At 45.0% G+C, this 17,780-nt stretch overlaps 1 long non-coding RNA gene across 1 annotated transcript; it reads left to right on the top strand.

Moving 5' to 3' along the window:
• The first annotated feature begins 416 nt into the window (after positions 1-416).
• LOC137335451 (uncharacterized) lies at positions 417-15,948 on the top strand. The gene is made up of 4 exons (XR_010966416.1): positions 417-481; positions 913-1,018; positions 10,658-10,816; positions 15,545-15,948. It is a non-coding gene; the product is annotated as an uncharacterized lncRNA (long non-coding RNA).
• The last annotated feature ends 1,832 nt before the right edge of the window (positions 15,949-17,780 follow it).

The following is a 17,780-nucleotide window of genomic DNA, read 5'->3' as shown; positions in this document are numbered from 1 at the left end:
AGCCTGAAGTGCAGCTGCTGTTCACACACAAAAAATATCAATTTGCATAGGTGCCATTTATCAATGCTTTGCGCAGTTTTTATGCTGCACCCCCGCTTCAATCTCTATAGCAGGCAGCTATATTAAATCACCCCATAATACTTTGTGGATCATGTCTTCCTGCACAAGGTTTCAGCACATGGACAGCAAAGATAATACACAACGGATTATAAGATGATTTCATTGGGCCCTGGTTTTTAAAAAATTAATTCTCGGGATATGGGCGTGGTTGGCAAGGCTGGCATTTTATTGCACATCCCTAGTTGTCCTTGAGATGGTGGTGATGAACCTTCTTCTTGAACCGTTGCAGTGCACATGGTGAAGGTACTTCCACAATGCTATTGTGTAAGGAGTTGCAGGATTTTGATCCAGCGACGATGAAGGAATGGTGAGATATGTCCAAGTCAGGATGGTGTGTGACTTGGAGGGCGACTTGGAGAAGGTAATGATGTTCCCATGCATCTGCCACCCTTGTTCTTCTAGGTGGTGGAGGCCGCGTGTTTGGAAGTTGCCGCTGAAAAAGCCTTGTTGACTTGCTGCAGTGCATCTCCTGGTTTCCCCTGGCTGGATGTCTAGAACTAGAGGTCATAGTCTCAAGATAAGGGGTTGGACATTTAGGACCGAGATAAGGAAAAATTTCTTCACTCAGAGGGTTGTGAATCTTTGGAATTCTATACCCCAGAGGGCTGTGGATGCTCAGTCATTGAGTATATTCAAGATAGAGTATTTTTTTTATTGTTTATTTTAAACCAATTGTGAAAAATACTAGCAGTTTATCCTGTTAGGTTTTTTTAAATTACTGAAACACTGTGGCAACCTAGATCTTGAATCTAAGCCATCTGTATACTGATACTTGTTTATATTATATTTCAGGACACTGGTGTCAGTGAACCGGCCCCCAGCGTTCCACTTATCCTATTCCCAGCAACCGTCTCATGAGCCCAGTTTTTCATAATCTACAACTCTGCCACTGAGATAAGTGAGCTGGATTTACTGTGTAAACATGGGCTTAAAGTTTTAATTCAACCAAACTAAGAAAATTGCAATACTATGCATTTATGGCCAGTAAAAAAAAATTGAACGAGCTTGTCTGGCAGCAGGAGAGAGTCAGAAATAACTCAGGAAGGGCATTCTCCAACATGAAATAAAATCAGGAAATGATGGAAATACACAGCAGGTCAGTCGAGAAAACAGAAGTTCATGTTTTGGGCGTACCCTACATCAGAACTGAAAACTAAAAGATACTCCAATGTGAGACTGAATCACGCAGAATGAAGTTGGTGGTGGAAAAGAAGCATCTTTAGCACAAGGGTAGTGAAAATGAGAGACTGCAACAGCACAAGGTGGAACAGTGTGGACATGAGGCAGAAAGAAAAGGAAAAGCAGTGACAACACAAACATACATTGACAGAACAAGGCATATTGACTACAAGACTACTGAGCAAGAATCTTAATGCTGCAACTTTATTAAGTTTAGCCATATTCCAAATCTTAAAGAAGGAGATAATCATAGAATCATAGAAGTTACAACACGGAAACAGGCCCTTCGGCCCAACATGTCCATGTCGTCCAGTTTATACCACTAAGCTAGTCCCAATTGCCTGCACTTGGCCCATATCCCTCTATACCCATCTTACCCATGTAACTGTCCAAATGCTTTTTAAAAGACAAAATTGTACCCGCCTCTACTACTGCCTCTGGCAGCTCATTCCAGACACTCACCGCCCTTTGAGTGAAAAAATTGCCCCTCTGGACCCTTTTGTATCTCTCCCCTCTCACCTTAAATCTATGTCCCCTCGTTATAGACTCCCCTACCTTTGGGAAAAGATTTTGACTATCTACCTTATCTATGCCCCTCATTATTTTATAGACTTCTATAAGATCACCCCTTAACCTCCTACTCTCCAGGGAAAAAAGTCCCAGTCTATCTAACCTCTCCCTATAAGTCAAACCATCAAGTCCCGGTAGCATCCTAGTAAATCTTTTCTGCACTCTTTCTAGTTTAATACTATCCTTTCTATAATAGGGTGACCAGAACTGTACACAGTATTCCAAGTGTGGCCTTACTAATGTCTTGTACAACTTCAACAAGACATCCCAACTCCTGTATTCAATGTTCTGACCAATGAAACCAAGCATGCCGAATGCCTTCTTCACCACCCTATCCACCTGTGACTCCACTTTCAAGGAGCTATGAACCTGTACTCCTAGATCTCTTTGTTCTATAACTCTCCCCAACGCCCTACCATTAACGGAATAGGTCCTGGCCCGATTCGATCTACCAAAATGCATCACCTCACATTTATCTAAATTAAACTCCATTTGCCATTCATCGGCCCACTGGCCCAATTTATCAAGATCCCGTTGCAATCCTAGATAACCTTCTTCACTGTCCACAATGCCACCAATCTTGGTGTCATCTGCAAACTTACTAACCATGCCTTCTAAATTCTCATCCAAATCATTAATATAAATAACAAATAACAGCGGACCCAGCACCGATCCCTGAGGCACACCGCTGGACACAGGCCTCCAGTTTGAAAAACAACCCTCTACAACCACCCTCTGTCTTCTGTCGTCAAGCCAATTTTGTATCCAATTGGCTACCTCACCTTGGATCCCGTGAGATTTAACCTTATGTAACAACCTACCATGCGGTACCTTGTCAAAGGCTTTGCTGAAGTCCATGTAGACCACGTCTACTGCACAGCCCTCATCTATCTTCTTGGTTACCCCTTCAAAAAACTCAATCAAATTCGTGAGACATGATTTTCTCTCACAAAACCATGCTGACTGTTCCTAATCAGTCCCTGCCTCTCCAAATGCCTGTAGATCCTGTCTCTCAGAACACCCTCTAACAACTTACCCACTACAGATGTCAGGCTCACTGGTCTGTAGTTCCCAGGCTTTTCCCTGCCGCCCTTCTTAAACAAAGGCACAACATTTGCTACCCTCCAATCTTCAGGCACCTCACCTGTAGCTGTCGATGATTCAAATATCTCTGCTAGAGGACCCGCAATTTCCTCCCTAACCTTCCATAACGTCCTGGGATACATTTCATCAGGTCCCGGAGATTTATCTACCTTGATGCGCGTTAAGACTTCCAGCACCTCCCTCTCTGTAATATGTACACTCCTCAAGACATCACTATTTATTTCCCCAAGTTCCCTAACATCCATGCCTTTCTCAACCGTAAATACCGATGTGAAATATTCATTCAGGATCTCACCCATCTCTTATGGTTCCGCACATAGATGACCTTGTTGATCCTTAATATAAATAAACTCAAGGGCTTTTGAGCTGTTAGCAAACTAATATAGGCAGAATAAAGGAAAATGAGTAGAGTTGGTCTGTTGTTTAGCAATACCATAAGTCTCATGTATGGTATAGATTATCATGTGGTGAAATGAGTAATTCTCAATGCTTTTTTGCTGCATGCCAGAAATAGATAATCATAAGTCTAAAATATTCTAAATAGTAGTGGAAAACTGACAATAGGACTGAAAGAAGTTTGCAAACTATGGTTGGAGGCAGTGATTTTTGATGAATTTAATGAATTGATGTTAAAAGATTATTTCCTGGAAGCTAATTGAGCTGATTTCTGGGTCTGGTTGCTGAGCCAAGAATGTCCAATTACTGTATGAGATGAGCATTGTGCAATTGCAAAGATACCAGACATCTGGCAGATGGATGGGAAGTGAGATGTCTCACATCAGTTGACCAGTGTGTATTTCCCCAAGCTGAGTGATCAGCTGATTCTCTATGAGCTGGGGACTGAACTACCCCCCAGACCATAAAAAGTTGAAGTGCTCTACTTGGGACACAAAACAAGGGACTAATGATCCAAGAGAGAGACCAGAATGCTGTTGGTCAGACCAACAGTCACAAGAGCTCAGCATATCAGAAACAGTGTGGTAATAAGATTGCAATAGAATACAGCATTGTACAATTACTGTAAGTATTTAGCAAGTAGAAGGCTAATGTGACAAGGGGCTTGATTTTGGTGTGGAGCGTACATCAGGTGGGTGTCACGTGGGTTGACCAATCCGCCTGCAAGATGACATCAATGGGAGGCCCTGTTGATATTCGTGGTTGGGCCTCATTAGCATTGAATCGGCGAGCTTTCAGCACTTTAGACAGCTCGCTGTTTGGCACAGCAGTAAATCCAATGGGTCAGAGACTCCTGGTAGGCCTGAAGCAGCACCTTGATGATCAGGGTTGAAAAGATTGGGGGGGCGGGGGAGGCAATGGAGCAGCAGATTTAAGCAGCACGAAAATTTTATGTGCACTCACAGCAGCAAGGAGATGAACTTAAAGAAGCTTTTAAGGCTCAAAACTCTCAAAAAGAATCAAGAAAAAAAATCAGTGCCAGACCTGCTGCTGGCTTATCCTGATCTCTCTGTAGTACTGCAAATGGTAGCCTCTTCACTTGTACCACCCATGGTTTGTGGGCTGGTTGAGGAAGAAGTGATGACAGTGTGATTGGCATCAAAATTGCATTGGGAGTCCTCAGCACCTCAGTTAAATACTATTTGAATATTTTAATTAGGCCCCTGCCTGTTTCTGGCGGGAGCGTTGACTGCCCAAAAATTGGAATGAGCAGATCTCCAGCAGTAAGTCAGCGTTTTTGTTTAACATTTTTGTCCCTCTACCTCCCTGTTTACACCTAAAAACAGGGTGTAAGTGAGATGAAAATTGACCCCAAGGTGTAGTGTGACGTTGGTATGCCCAATCTGGTGGTCTGTTTCCAGGGAGAGGAATGTCCTCAATCATTACATTTCTGGCAGGAAAGGATGGGCTCTTTGCTAAAGCAGAATTATCCATTTTCGACAGGTGAACACACAGGGGATTTGTCGTGATATTGTGATATGTATTAATAAGGAATAATTTGAATACTAATATAGAGGCAGCCTTTGCAGTTACTTGGAGTTAGGCAAGGGCTTGAAAGCCAACCTTTGCAATGGAAAGCACTTCCCCATTCAACTTGATGCGGGGGCAAGACTACACAGGTAGGAGGGACCCAACGCAGTATTTCTGAGTTCAGTGTAGACATGCAGAGCAATGACAAAATCCCTGCACCAAGTTACATAACGTACAAATAATTATCCAATAGGAAAGTAAACACAAATCTGCCACCACAAAGAGTGGATTCAATTGCATCCCTCAGCCTCTTAATGTGTGACAGCACTGTCCAGTGTAGTATTAGACCACATGGACCATACAGGATGCGACAATTGACCTTTAGAATTTCTGGAATAGCGACGGACAAAATCAGCCAAGGATTCCATTCCTGACTGCAATCAGTATCCTCTGCCATTAGGTAAACTTGTGCAGGTGTTGGATAAGAACAGAATCAGGCTTAGCTATGACGCCCTCCACTATCTCACTGTTTAGGTCTCACACTGTATTCCAGCAAAAGTCAGTATCTTCAGAAGAGAAGGGGAGAAAATTGGGGGGATGGGGAGGGGGAAGATGAATTCAATCACAGGATGGGCAGTGTGTGGAAAACGGAAAGTACTGGACAAAGAATTGGAAACTGACAGCACCCAGGAGCCTTCTCAAATTTGATTTGTGTAGACCTCTCATAAATTTGACAACTTTACAGGCGTTGCTTACAGCTTTGTAGAAATCAAGTTCAAACAGATTTTGTTTTATTCAGCTAAAATACATCTTGGAATTATGCCTTGAGGTGAGAACGGTGAAGAATCGTAAATCATTATGCTAGCTAGAGCTAATTCTTTGAGAGGAATTAAGTAATTGAATGCCAGTTTTGTCACAGTAAAAATGCCTTGAATCAACATGAAACACTGTTAAATATATTTGAAGTCTTGCGGCAACTACTAGAAGAAACACCTTATTTATTGGCATAGTAGATGGGTGTTGAATGATGCTGACAATCATACGAAAATGATGGGCAGGAAATGACCGTCTAGTCAATCCAACCTGCTCCACAAAGTTGCAATGCCTGAAGCATCGTGATTAGACACCCCCGAACAGCCATGAAATCTCCTGGGAGAGACAAAAAAAGATAAAAACCCACGGCCAAATGGAGGGGGCGGGGGGGGGGGGGTGGGAAGGAATCTGGAAAATTCCTCTAAAACTCCCTTAGGCAATCGAAAATTAGTTCAGGAGGCCACACTGACCATGCTTATATTACCTGCTATTTCACCTACCTTTTATAGGATGTGATCTACAAGTCAAACAGGAACTGGTCCAGCTCTCTTTTGCAGGTTTGCAGAGAGTCAGCACTTACCACAAGTGCCAGCAACTAGTTCCAAAGGTCTACTCTCCTCTGGGAAAAGAAGAATTGCCTAACATTTAACCTAGCCCTACTCTTACGTAACTAATACGCATAAACCCTGGTCTTCCCCAATCTTTCAAATTGAAATAATCTATCAATAGGAACACAATGCAGTTCTCTAACTATTTTATATGCCTCTTATCAAATCACCCTGAAGTCTACATAGCTCTAAAGTAAATGGACACAGCTTTTTAAACCTCTCTAAGAACTAAGGTATTTTAAGCTGGGAATTAATCTTGTAGACTACCTCTGAACCTTTTCCATAGCCTCTCTATTACCCACCATATATAGGGACCAAAACTGGATGCAATATTCTAAATGTGGTCTAAACAAGATATTGTGCAACGACAAAATGGTATGCTTTGTTTTATATCGAATAGTCCTATTAATATAAGTAAGACAAGACAGGTAAATACTTGACTGGAGAAATGATGCAGGAGGGAGGGCTTCAGATTCCTGGGGCATTGGGACCAGTTCTGGGGTAGGAGGGATCTATTCAAGATGGACTGGTTGCATCTCAACAGAGCTGGGCCTAATGTCCTCATGGGGAGGTTAACTAGTGCTGTGGGGTAGGGTTTAAACTAATTTGGCAGGGGGTTGGGCACCAGGATGTGACATTAGAGAGGAGAAACAAGGTGCACAGAGGACTGGGAGGGACAAATAGGATTAGAATAAAGAAGAGTTCAGAAATAGGAGGGATCAGACAGGGGGCAAATGCGAGGCAGACTAAGATGAGTTTGGAGTGCACGTGCATAAATGTGCGTAGTGTGGTAAATAAGGTTGGTGAGCTGCAGGCTCAAGTCATCAAATGGGACTAAGATATAATGGCAATAACAGAGACCTGGCTCAAAGAAGGGGAGGATTGGGTACTTAATATTCCTGGCTACAAGGTATTCAGGAAAGATAGGGAAGGAAATAAAGGGGAGGGGGGTGGCAGTATTAATCAAAGAAACTATTATCGCACTAGAAAGGGATGATGTAGTTGAGGGGTCAAAGACAAAATCTATTTGGTTAGAATTAAGGAATATTAGAGAAGCTATTACGCTACTGGGTGTATACTATAAGCCAACAAATAGTGGGAAGGAGATAGAGGAGCAAGTTTGCAGGCAAATTACAGCAAGAATTATAGAGTAGTGATAATGGAGGATTCAATTATCGGTGTAAAGGGCAAAAATTCCTGAAATATGTACAAGAGAACTTTCTGGAACAGTGTGTTTCTAACCCAACCAAGAAGTAAACAGTGCTGGATCTAGTTCTGGGGAAGTGGAGCATGTTTCAATGGGGGAGTATTTGGGGAACAGTGACCATAATATCATTAGGTTTAGAATAGTTATGGAAAAGGACAAGGAACAATCAAATGTGAAAATATGGACTTTGAAACTGGAGGAGGACTAATTTCAGTGAGTTAAAAAGGAAACTGGCCCAGGTGGATTGGAATCAACAATTGGCAGGCAAAATAGTAATTGAACAATGGGAGGCCTTCAAGGAAGAGTTGGTTCAGGTACAGAGTAGACACATTCCTACGATGGGGAAAGGAAGGGCATCCAAAGCTAGAGCTCCCTGGATGACTAAAGATCTAGAGATTAAAATGAAACAGAAAAAGGAGGCTTATGATGAATGTAAGGTTCATAATACAGTAGAGAACCAGGCTGAATACAGAAAGTACGGAGGTGATTTAAAAAAGGGAATAAGAGGGGCAAAGAGAGAGTATGAGAATAGATTAGCCGCCAACATAAAAGGGAACCCAAGAGTCTTTTATAAACATATAAATAGTAAAAGGGTAGTCAAAGAAAGGATGAGAATGATTAGGGACAAAAATGGAGATCTTCTTGTGGAGGCAGAGGGCAAGGCTGAGGTACTAAATGAATACTTGGCATTGGTCTTCACTAGGGAAGAGGATGCTGCCATTGTAGCAGTAAAGGAGGAGATAGTAGCAATATTGGATAGGATAAAAATAGATAAAGGAGGTACTTAAAAGATTGGCTGTGCTCAAAGCAGAAAATTCACCCGGTCCAGATGGGATGCATTCTAGGTTACTGAGGGAAATAAGGGTGGAAATTGCAGAGGTTCTAGCTACAATCTTCCAATCCTCCTTAGATAGGGGGACGGTGCCGGAGAACTGAAGGATTGCAAATGTCACACCCCTGTTCAAAAAAGGGGAGAGGGAAAAACCCGGCAATTATAGGCCAGTCAGCCTAACGTCGGTGGTGGAGAAACTTTTAGAGACAATAATCCAGGACAAAATTAATTGGCACTTAGAAAAGTATGAGCTAATAAATGAAAGTCAGCACAGAAATGTTAAAGGAAAATCGTGTTTGACTAACTTGATTTAGTTCTTTGATGAAATAACAGAGAGGGTTGATAAGGGTAGTGCAGTTGATATGTATGTGGATTTTCAAAAGGCATTTGATAAAGTACCACATAATAGACTTGTTTGCAAAGTTAAATCCCATGGGATTAAAGGGACAGTGGCTGCTTGGATTAAAGATTGGCTAAGGGACAGAAAACAGAGAGTAGTGGTGAACAGTTGTTTTTCAGACTAAAGGGAAGTATACAGTGGTATTCCCCAGGGGTCAGTGTTAAGACCACTGCTCTTTTTGATATATATTAAATACCTGGACTTGGGTATAGAGGGTATAATTTCAAAGTTTGCAGATGACATGAAACTCGGAAATGTAGTAAACAACGTGAAGGATAGTAACAGACTTCAGGAGGACATAGACAGACTGATGAAATGGACAGACACAAGATGAAATTTAACGCAGAGAAGTGTGAAGTGAGACATTTGGTCGGAAGAATGAGGTGAGGCAATGTAAACGAAATGGTACAATTTTAAAGGGGGTGCAGGAGCAGAGAGACATGTGGGTGCACATACACAAATCTGTGAAGGTGGCAGGACAAGTTGAGTTGGCTGTTAAAAATGCATATGGGATCCTGGGCGTTATTAATTGAGGCATAGAGTACAAAAGCAAGCTAATTATGATAAACCTTTATAAATCATTGGTTAGGCCTCAACTGGGATATTGTGTTCAATTCTGGGCACTACATTTTAGGAAGGATGTCAAGGCCTTGGAGAGGTTGCAGAGGAGATTTATTAGAATGATACCAGGGATGAGAGACTTCGGTTATTTGGCGAGACTGGAGAAGCTGAGATTATGCTTCTGCCTTATCTTCTATTGATATTAATTATAGTAAACATGCAAGTGCCGCATGTCCACAGATACTTAACCAGGTCAGCTTGCTAGATGGAACCTTAGATGCCCTGAGGTTGCTCTCGAACGTCCGAAGTCCAAGCTGCAAACTTACACCAGGATAATTAGCACCTACATTGCAACAGTGACTACACTTCAAAAAGTATCTTTGACTGTAAAGCGTTTTGGGACATCCTGAGGTCATGAAAGGCGCTGTATAAATGCAAGTCTTTCTTTTCATTTTGTTCTCACTCTTTATACCCTGTAATGATCCATCTAATTGTACTTATATTGTCTCTGTTCCATCCACCCATTCACCCTCCCATTCCTCTGAACACGTGTTTTTGATATTTACTCATGTTTAACATTTTCTTTCTCACGGTTCAATCACCTTCTCCTACATCAGCTTGATATGCATTATGTGCTTTATGTGATAATTTTATGAATGCGCACTCCTGCGTAAAGCCCCATCTGCCGGGAGTGCACATCAGCAAATCTTGAGAAGCAGCCGATGATTTTTTGATATGTACACTTGGCAGGTAAAGTTCTATACTGAGAATATGCATTCAGAAACTTTACCCTTACATTTGTTGATCTCCCAACACTTAGAAAAATAAAACTGGAATTCCCTTCAAGCGCTGACTTGTATTGAACACCAATGCTATGAGTCATTAAATGTAGATACACCCATTCATTTTAAACTTTCTATGACATTTAAAAGTCAATTTTGGGTGGTTCTGATTTCACCTGTGATTTTCCACTTGGTGTATTACAAACTCAGGTAAGTGAAGCCAAGATGCTCACCCACCAGGACAAAGGGATACGCAGGCTGAGTGCGAGTCTAAGAGATTCGTACATTTTTCCTAGCCAAAGAATGCTGTTGACAGAGAAATTGGAGCTGGTTACTGGTATACCCAGTTAGGTGAGTAAAGATGCTGGGTGTGAATGTGTAGGTACAAGTATGCAGGTAGGAAGGACCTACAGAGACAAGGAAGTTATTTTTAAAAATAGAGCAGCATTTCTATGGCTTGAATCGAACAATGTAAACACTTGTCCATGTTATTCACGTTCCTTTTTTGAAAATATTCTTTGAACGTATTCTCAGATCTTTATTGTTCTTTAACAGCTCAGTTTATGAAATTCAGAGAAAATTTATCATATTGAACAATGAATAAGGACCAGGCAAAACTGATGGGTCTCTGATTTCCGAGCCACTGCACACCCATATCATATTGGTTGGAAACTGTACCATGTTATGACAGATATCCAATTGACCAATCCAAAGGTAGGTCAAACTCCAATATTTGATAGTACTGTACAATAATAAAGACTACACAGTGATATTGGTTAAAAAAGGGAACAGGAATAAGATTTGGGTGTGTTAGCTAGCCAAATATTGAAAGTGTCATCATGTTGCAAGACAACAATTGCCAAAACAAATAGAATAATTACAAAATATAAATAAATGCATAAAGTTTAGAGAGATCACATTGCCATCCTATTAAACAAAGATAAGACATACTTATTCTTACAGTATTGTGCTATATTTAGGTGTCAGCCCTTGCTCGGTTGGTAGCACTCTCACCTCTGAGTCAAAAGGTTGTGGGTTCAAGTCCCACTCAAGAGACTTGAGTCCCACAATCTAGGCTGTCATTCCAGCTTTACTGTGATATTTGTTATAAAATCTCCCCTACTAAGTTGTAAATGAATTACAATTGGCTCCAATGGAAAACTTGGAAGACCAAATCCATTATTTTCTTCCCCCACCATTTACTCCATTCCTTTGCCACTGTCTCTATTCTCCTCCCTAACCACTTACTCAGCTGAATAAGAAGCTTTGATGTCCTCTTCGACAAGGAACTGAACCTCAAACCACACATCCTACTTAGCACCAAGAATGCTAACTTCAACTTCCATAACATCACCTGCTACTGCCCTACCTCACCCCCACAACAAATGCACCCCTTATCCACACTTTTGTCCTACATACTGGCCTCCCATCCTTCATTCTCAATGAACTCCAACTTGTCCAAAACCAGCCACCCATATCCTGTCCCACACTAAGGGGTCAATTTTCGGATGGCCGAGCATGTGTGTTCGTGGCGGGGGCGCTCCTAAAATTGGGGATTCCCGGCTCTAACCCGCCCACTTCCGGGTTCCCCAATGACGCGCTTAGATGCGCGCGCAGCCCCCGCATGTGGGACTCCCACCGGCAATTAAAGCCGGCGGGATCCCACTTAAAGCAATTAATTAGATAGTTCAGGTCGTTTGCAGACCTGATTGACATGATATTTTAGAAGGGGTGGGATTTTCATCCGATGAAACACTCCCAGTTGAAACAGACGTGTTGCAGCCAACAGCCAGTGGGAGTTGCAAAAGTTCATTTGACAGGTGATGGGGGAGACCCTCACTCATTGCAGGAGGTCTCTCTGTCACTTTGGACAAAGTTTGGCCTGTGCCACCCTCCTCCTAACACTAAAATTCACCAACTTGGAACCTCAACCATGGTGTGCAGACACATTTACCTACCTTGCGGACCCCCTCAGATGTACATCTTCCGGATGGGGGCTGCCATAGCTGCAGTCATGACCTCATTGGAGGACAAACAGCATCACCAGTCTTGCCAACCACGCCGTCCACCTCAGACACATGGAGCTCCACAACACAGTGCTGTGACACATCCACCTGCACAGCAGGAGGGAGGACAACCACAGAGATGCGTCACAGAAGGCACTACCCTCGCCACAGGGTCTACAGATCGATGCTCAGTTTCCTGGACCTCTCTAAGCAGCAGTGCACACGGAGGCTCAGAGTCACTCGACATGTAGTCGTGGACATCTGCAGCCTCCTTCATGCCGAGCTGCTCCCGGCTGGCCCGAGCGCCGTCTTCTTACCTGTCGCTGTCAAAGTCACCACTGCCCTCAACTTCTTCACCTCCGGATCCTTCCAGGGTGTCACCGGGGACATCACCAGTGTCTCTCAGTCGTCTGCACAAAAGAACCCTGCAAATACACCTACACCCACTCTGCAGTGACCCATTGGGTGGCATCAGGTGTGGGTCTTCATGGTGATCTTCAGGAAAGGGAATTATTGCACAAACCAGACAAGATTTGCAAAGACGTGGCAGTAGTGATGATAACAATGTGGTTGGCAAAAGAAACAAATCTAAATGAAAAACATGACATTCCGTCATACATCCTTGTGCATCCCCTTTGTGCTCACAAAACCTTAGCTTTACATTTACGTTTACGGGAACCCCTATGTGGTGCTATCCCTGTGGCTTCAGCAGAGGTAGTGGCAGGTTGCTCTTGTCCATGCCCTGACCGATGAGATGCTTTGCGCGGACGCCCCCTGGGTTTCGGCACCCTGTGGGCCCCTCCAAAGACTGCTCCATCTGCACCTGTGCAGGTGCAGACTCGGCATCCTGGAGAGGAGGCAGCATTGTGGGTACTGGTTGAGAGGGGGGCAACGGATGAGACGTGGGAGTGCTTTGAGTGGCGTCCCCACATCCATGTCCCCTTTCGCCATCATCCCTCTCCTGGGCCAGGCCCACATCACTCCTTCTACCTTGCTGGACGACAGTTTGGAGGACTTGTGTGAAGCCTTGGAAGGCCAGTTGTAAGGTATCTGTCAGCCTGTTTAAGGCGGCAGGATGTTGCTCACCCTGAATCCGAACGGCCGTTGTCAGGGCCTGAATGGACTCATTGTTGAGCCGTGCTTGAAGCTCGATGGAGGATAGCCTTTCCTCCATCACAGACATTCCCGCACCTACCCACGACACTATCTCAGAGATGCCTTCACGTCCCTGTGACACTATCTTGGAGATACCCTCCTGTACCTGTGCCACCATTCCACACATGCAGGAGTTGGACTCCTCCATCCTCTGCTCGATTGTGGAGAGTGTGCGTGGCAACTGTTACAGTACGTCGGCAATGTGCTGCTGCCCTTCGATGACACTCCTTTTCATGGCTGGCCCCCAGGTTTCAGCATCTGGGTCCAGCTGAGCAGAGGCTGGAGAAGTGTGCTCCCACCGACGCGGACTCTCCACAGCTGCCCCTACCACCAGGGTCTGCTCGTGCTCACGTGTGCGTGGTGACTCATCATGTGCAACCCCAACTAACTGAGGACAGGGATCCACCGAGGTGTGTATATCTGCGCTGGTGGATGGCTGGCTCAGATGTGACAATGCCCCCTCAGAGGCCGGCAGATGCCAAGTGATGTTAAGATCATTCGCTATCATGAGTGCTGAGTGTTAGATTTCTGTCACCAGCTGCTTGTGCACTCCCAGTCTCGGCGTCCACCACGGACAGGCACTCCTGCGTACGGCTTATTTCTAGTGCCTGCTGCTCTGCGTCCATTAGGATCACCGGCATGGCGGGCCCCCTCCCGTCCTTTCCCTCTCCCGGGCATTATGGCATCTGTTCTCCTATCAAGGCCAAACACAGAGAGACGTGATTGAGCGATGGTTGCATAGTGACCCGCTACATGCATTGGTGTGGGTGAGGGTGACCGTGAGGGAGATGCATGGGAGGGTGCGTGTGAGACATGGCTGTGAGATTGTATGAGGATTGGGTTGCGTGGTAGTGTTCGAATGGGAACTGGGGCGGTGAGTACGTGCAGGCAAGGTGAGGATGATGGTTGAGTGGATGTGAGGAGTGATGCGAGAGCATTGTGGTGGCAGTGCAGAAGGAGTTGTTTGGTGGTGGAGGTGATGTGGAAGAAGGATTGTGGGAGAATGCGTAAGTATACTCACTTTGCCTGACCTGGTTAGGTCATTAAAGCGCTTCCTGCACTGGACCCAGGTTCGGGCGACATTGCTGCTGCTGGTGACCTCCTCTGCCATCTTGAGCCAGGCCTTCTTGGTGGCAGAGGCAGGCCACTTCCTCCCGCCCAATGGGAAAAATGTTTCCCTCCTCCTCCTGACCCCATCGAGCAGCACCTGGAGTGAGGAGTCAGAGAACCTTGGAGCAGCCTTGCCTCTGGCCTGCTCCATGCTGCCAATATGGCTCTTTGCTGCAGGAGGAGCATTGGAGGACTGCTCATTTAAATAGGGCTCCTCCTGCTGACAGCCTGTGATGCGGGTGCGTAGTGTGCCCGCTGCGCAGGTCTGCAACGGGAAACCCGGAAGCACACCTAAGTACCTTCAATTAGGCTGCGATCGCGTGCGGTGCGCACCGATTTCACTGGGCGCGTTACCCACGCGCCCAGTCGACCCCCCGCTGGCAACCCACCTCCCTCCTAATATTGGGCCCTAAGTCCCACTTTCAAAAGCACAGTGGCTCCTTGTTTCCTAATATATTGAATGTAAAATGTTTGTCCTCATTTCAAGTCCCTCCATGCCTTTGTCCTCACCCTACCTCTGCAACCCCTCCAGCCTCATGTCCTCTTCGGTTCTCCAACTCTGGACTTCTGTGTTTCTATCCTCTCCTTTCACTCCACCATTGGACTTACTCTCGAATTCCCTTCCTAAACCTCTCTATTTCTCTTTCCACCTTTAAAAACGTCCTTAAAATCTATCTTTTCAATTAAACATTCTCCTGATCCTCCCATCATGTTGCAACATCTGTTCATTTCATTTATTTGCTCATGTTTTTCCCTCCGTAAATCTCCTTCTGACATTTTCTACGTAAAAGACCACTTCAAGTTGTTGCTGTTGGGTCATTACCAGAAGTTGCAAGACAGCAATCCACTTTTCTGTGTTTGTTTTGAAATCAGCAAATTGAAATTTCCTACGCTCCCGGCAGCAATCTCATCAGTTACCATGGCTCCCTGTCAGTCCCCACGGCTCCCCATCACTCACCACAGTCCCAATCTGTTACCATGAATCCACAGAGCGTGGAAAATTTGAAACTGCGGATATTAATGCCCACCTGTGCTACACTGATAATTCACAGATGAAAGTCCCATTTTTTCTAACCTACCACAATGCTCTCTAAAGAGCATTATGTTCCAATTGGACATTACTTGAGTGCCTGCTTGCTTTCCAAACTGACGGTCATTTCTTTTTTTCCAGATTTATGCGTTTGGATTGTTTTATTTTTTAACTGTGTGATGTGAATCGGCAGAGAATAAATTTGTTCCAGACCACTTGAAAGGATGGACAGGAGGCTGTGTGCATTTAGCAAATGTCTGATCAACAGTGTTATCTGATGTCTGATGTAGCAGAAGACTTACAATGCCTGATCCTATTATTGGAAATCTGACACCCTGATGATGTAGACTTTATACAACGGGGAGACGTACAATGACGTAAAGTGGTTCGAGATAAAGATGAAGCAAAAGCGAGAGAAGAAACAGTGAGAGAAACAGGAGCAGAAAGCAAGAGGGTGAAGCCAAGCTGTTTGACAATAAATGGTCAGATAAAAATTACTGGGCCCATCCGTTGGCATTGGGTCTGACTGAAATGCATAAAATAAAAATAGGATAAGTTTGAGGTCAAGTTAAGTCTTATTGTAAAGGAAAAGAGTCTTTGGGGGTGGGAACACTCTCAGCATGGCCCAGTTTAATGGCCCAGATTTTGCTGTAACCGGTCAACGAACAGCGCTTGTCGTTAGTTAGACTTGCCCTTGCCCGTTTAATCTCCATGATATTTTGCTGGAAGTGGGAGATGGAAATGGGGCGCCCCCTACAGGGCATCTGGGATCAAAGGTGAACAGGGCAAGCAACTGTGTATCTCCTTAACCAATCAGATTGAAGAATATTTTTTTTATTCGTTCATGGGATGTGGGCGTCGCTGGCAAGGCCGGCATTTATTGCCCATCCCTAATTGCCCTTGAGAAGGTGGTGATGAGCTGCCTTCTTGAACCGCTGCAGTCCGTGTGGTGAAGGTTCTCCCACAGTGCTATTAGGAAGGGAGTTCCAGGATTTTGACCCAGCGACGATGAAGGAACGGCGATATATTTCCAAGTCGGGATGGTGTGTGACTTGGAGGGGAACGTGCAGGTGGTGTTGTTCCCATGTGCCTGCTGCTCGTCCTTCTGGGTGGTAGAGGTCGCGGGTTTGGGAGGTGCTGTCGAAGAAGCCTTGGCGAGTTGCTGCAGTGCAATCTGTGGATGGTACACACTGCAGCCACTGTGTGCCGGTGGTGAAGAGAGTGAATGTTTAGTGTGGTGGATGGTGTGCCAATCAAGCGGGCCGCTTTGTCCTGGATGGTGTCGAGCTTCTTGAGTGTTGTTGGAGCTGCACTCATCCAGGCAAGTGGAGAGTATTCCATCACACTCCTGACTTGTGCCTTGTAGATGGTGGAAAGGCTTTGGGGAGTCAGGAGGTGAGTCACTCGCCACAGAATACCCAGCCTCTGACCTGCTCTTGTAGCCACACTATTTATATGGCTGGTCCAGTTAAGTTTCTGGTCAATGGTGACCCCCAGGATGTTGATGGTGGGGGAATCGGCGATGGTAATGCCGTTGAATGTCAAGGGGAGGTGGTTAGACTCTCTCTTGTTGGAGATGGTCATTGCCTGGCACTTGTCTGGTGCGAATGTTACTTGCCACTTATCAGACCACGCCTGGATGTTATCCAGGTCATGCTGCATGCGGGCTCGGACTGCTTCATTATCTGAGGGGTTGCGAATGGAACTGAACACTGCAATCATCAGCGAACATCCCCATTTCTGACCTTATGATGGAGGGAAGGTCATTGATGAAGCAGCTGAAGATGGTTGGGCCAAGGACACTGCCTTAAGGAACTCCTGCAGCAATGTCCTGGGGCTGAGATGATTGGCCTCCAACAAACACTACCATCTTCCTTTGTGCTAGGTATGACTCCAGCCACTGGAGAGTTTTGCCCCTGATTCCCATTGATTTCAATTTTATTAGGGCTCCTTGGTGCCACACTCGGTCAAATGCTGCCTTGATGTCAAGGGCAGTCACTCTCACCTCACCTCTGGAATTCAGCTCTTTTGACCATGTTTGGACCAAGGCTGTAATGAGGTCTGGAGCTGAGTGGTCCTGGCGGAACCCAAACTGAGCATAGGTGAGCAGGTTATTGGTGAATAAGTGCCGCTTGATAGCACTGTCGACAACACCTTCCATCACTTTGCTGATGTTTGAGAGTAGGCTGATGGGGCGGTAATTGGCCGGATTGGATTTATCCTGCTTTTTGTGGACAGGACATACCTGGGCAATTTTCCACATTGTCGGGTAGATGCCAGTGTTGTAGCTGTACTGGAACAGCTTGGCTAGAAGCGCAGCTAGTTCTGGAGGACAAGACTTCAGCACTACAGCCGGGATGTTGTCGGGGCCCATAGC

The sequence above is a fragment of the Heptranchias perlo genome, chromosome 19 (assembly GCF_035084215.1).
Source record: "Heptranchias perlo isolate sHepPer1 chromosome 19, sHepPer1.hap1, whole genome shotgun sequence".
NCBI classification, from domain to species: Eukaryota; Metazoa; Chordata; class Chondrichthyes; order Hexanchiformes; family Hexanchidae; genus Heptranchias; species Heptranchias perlo.
This window is presented reverse-complemented; position numbering and strand designations above follow the sequence as displayed.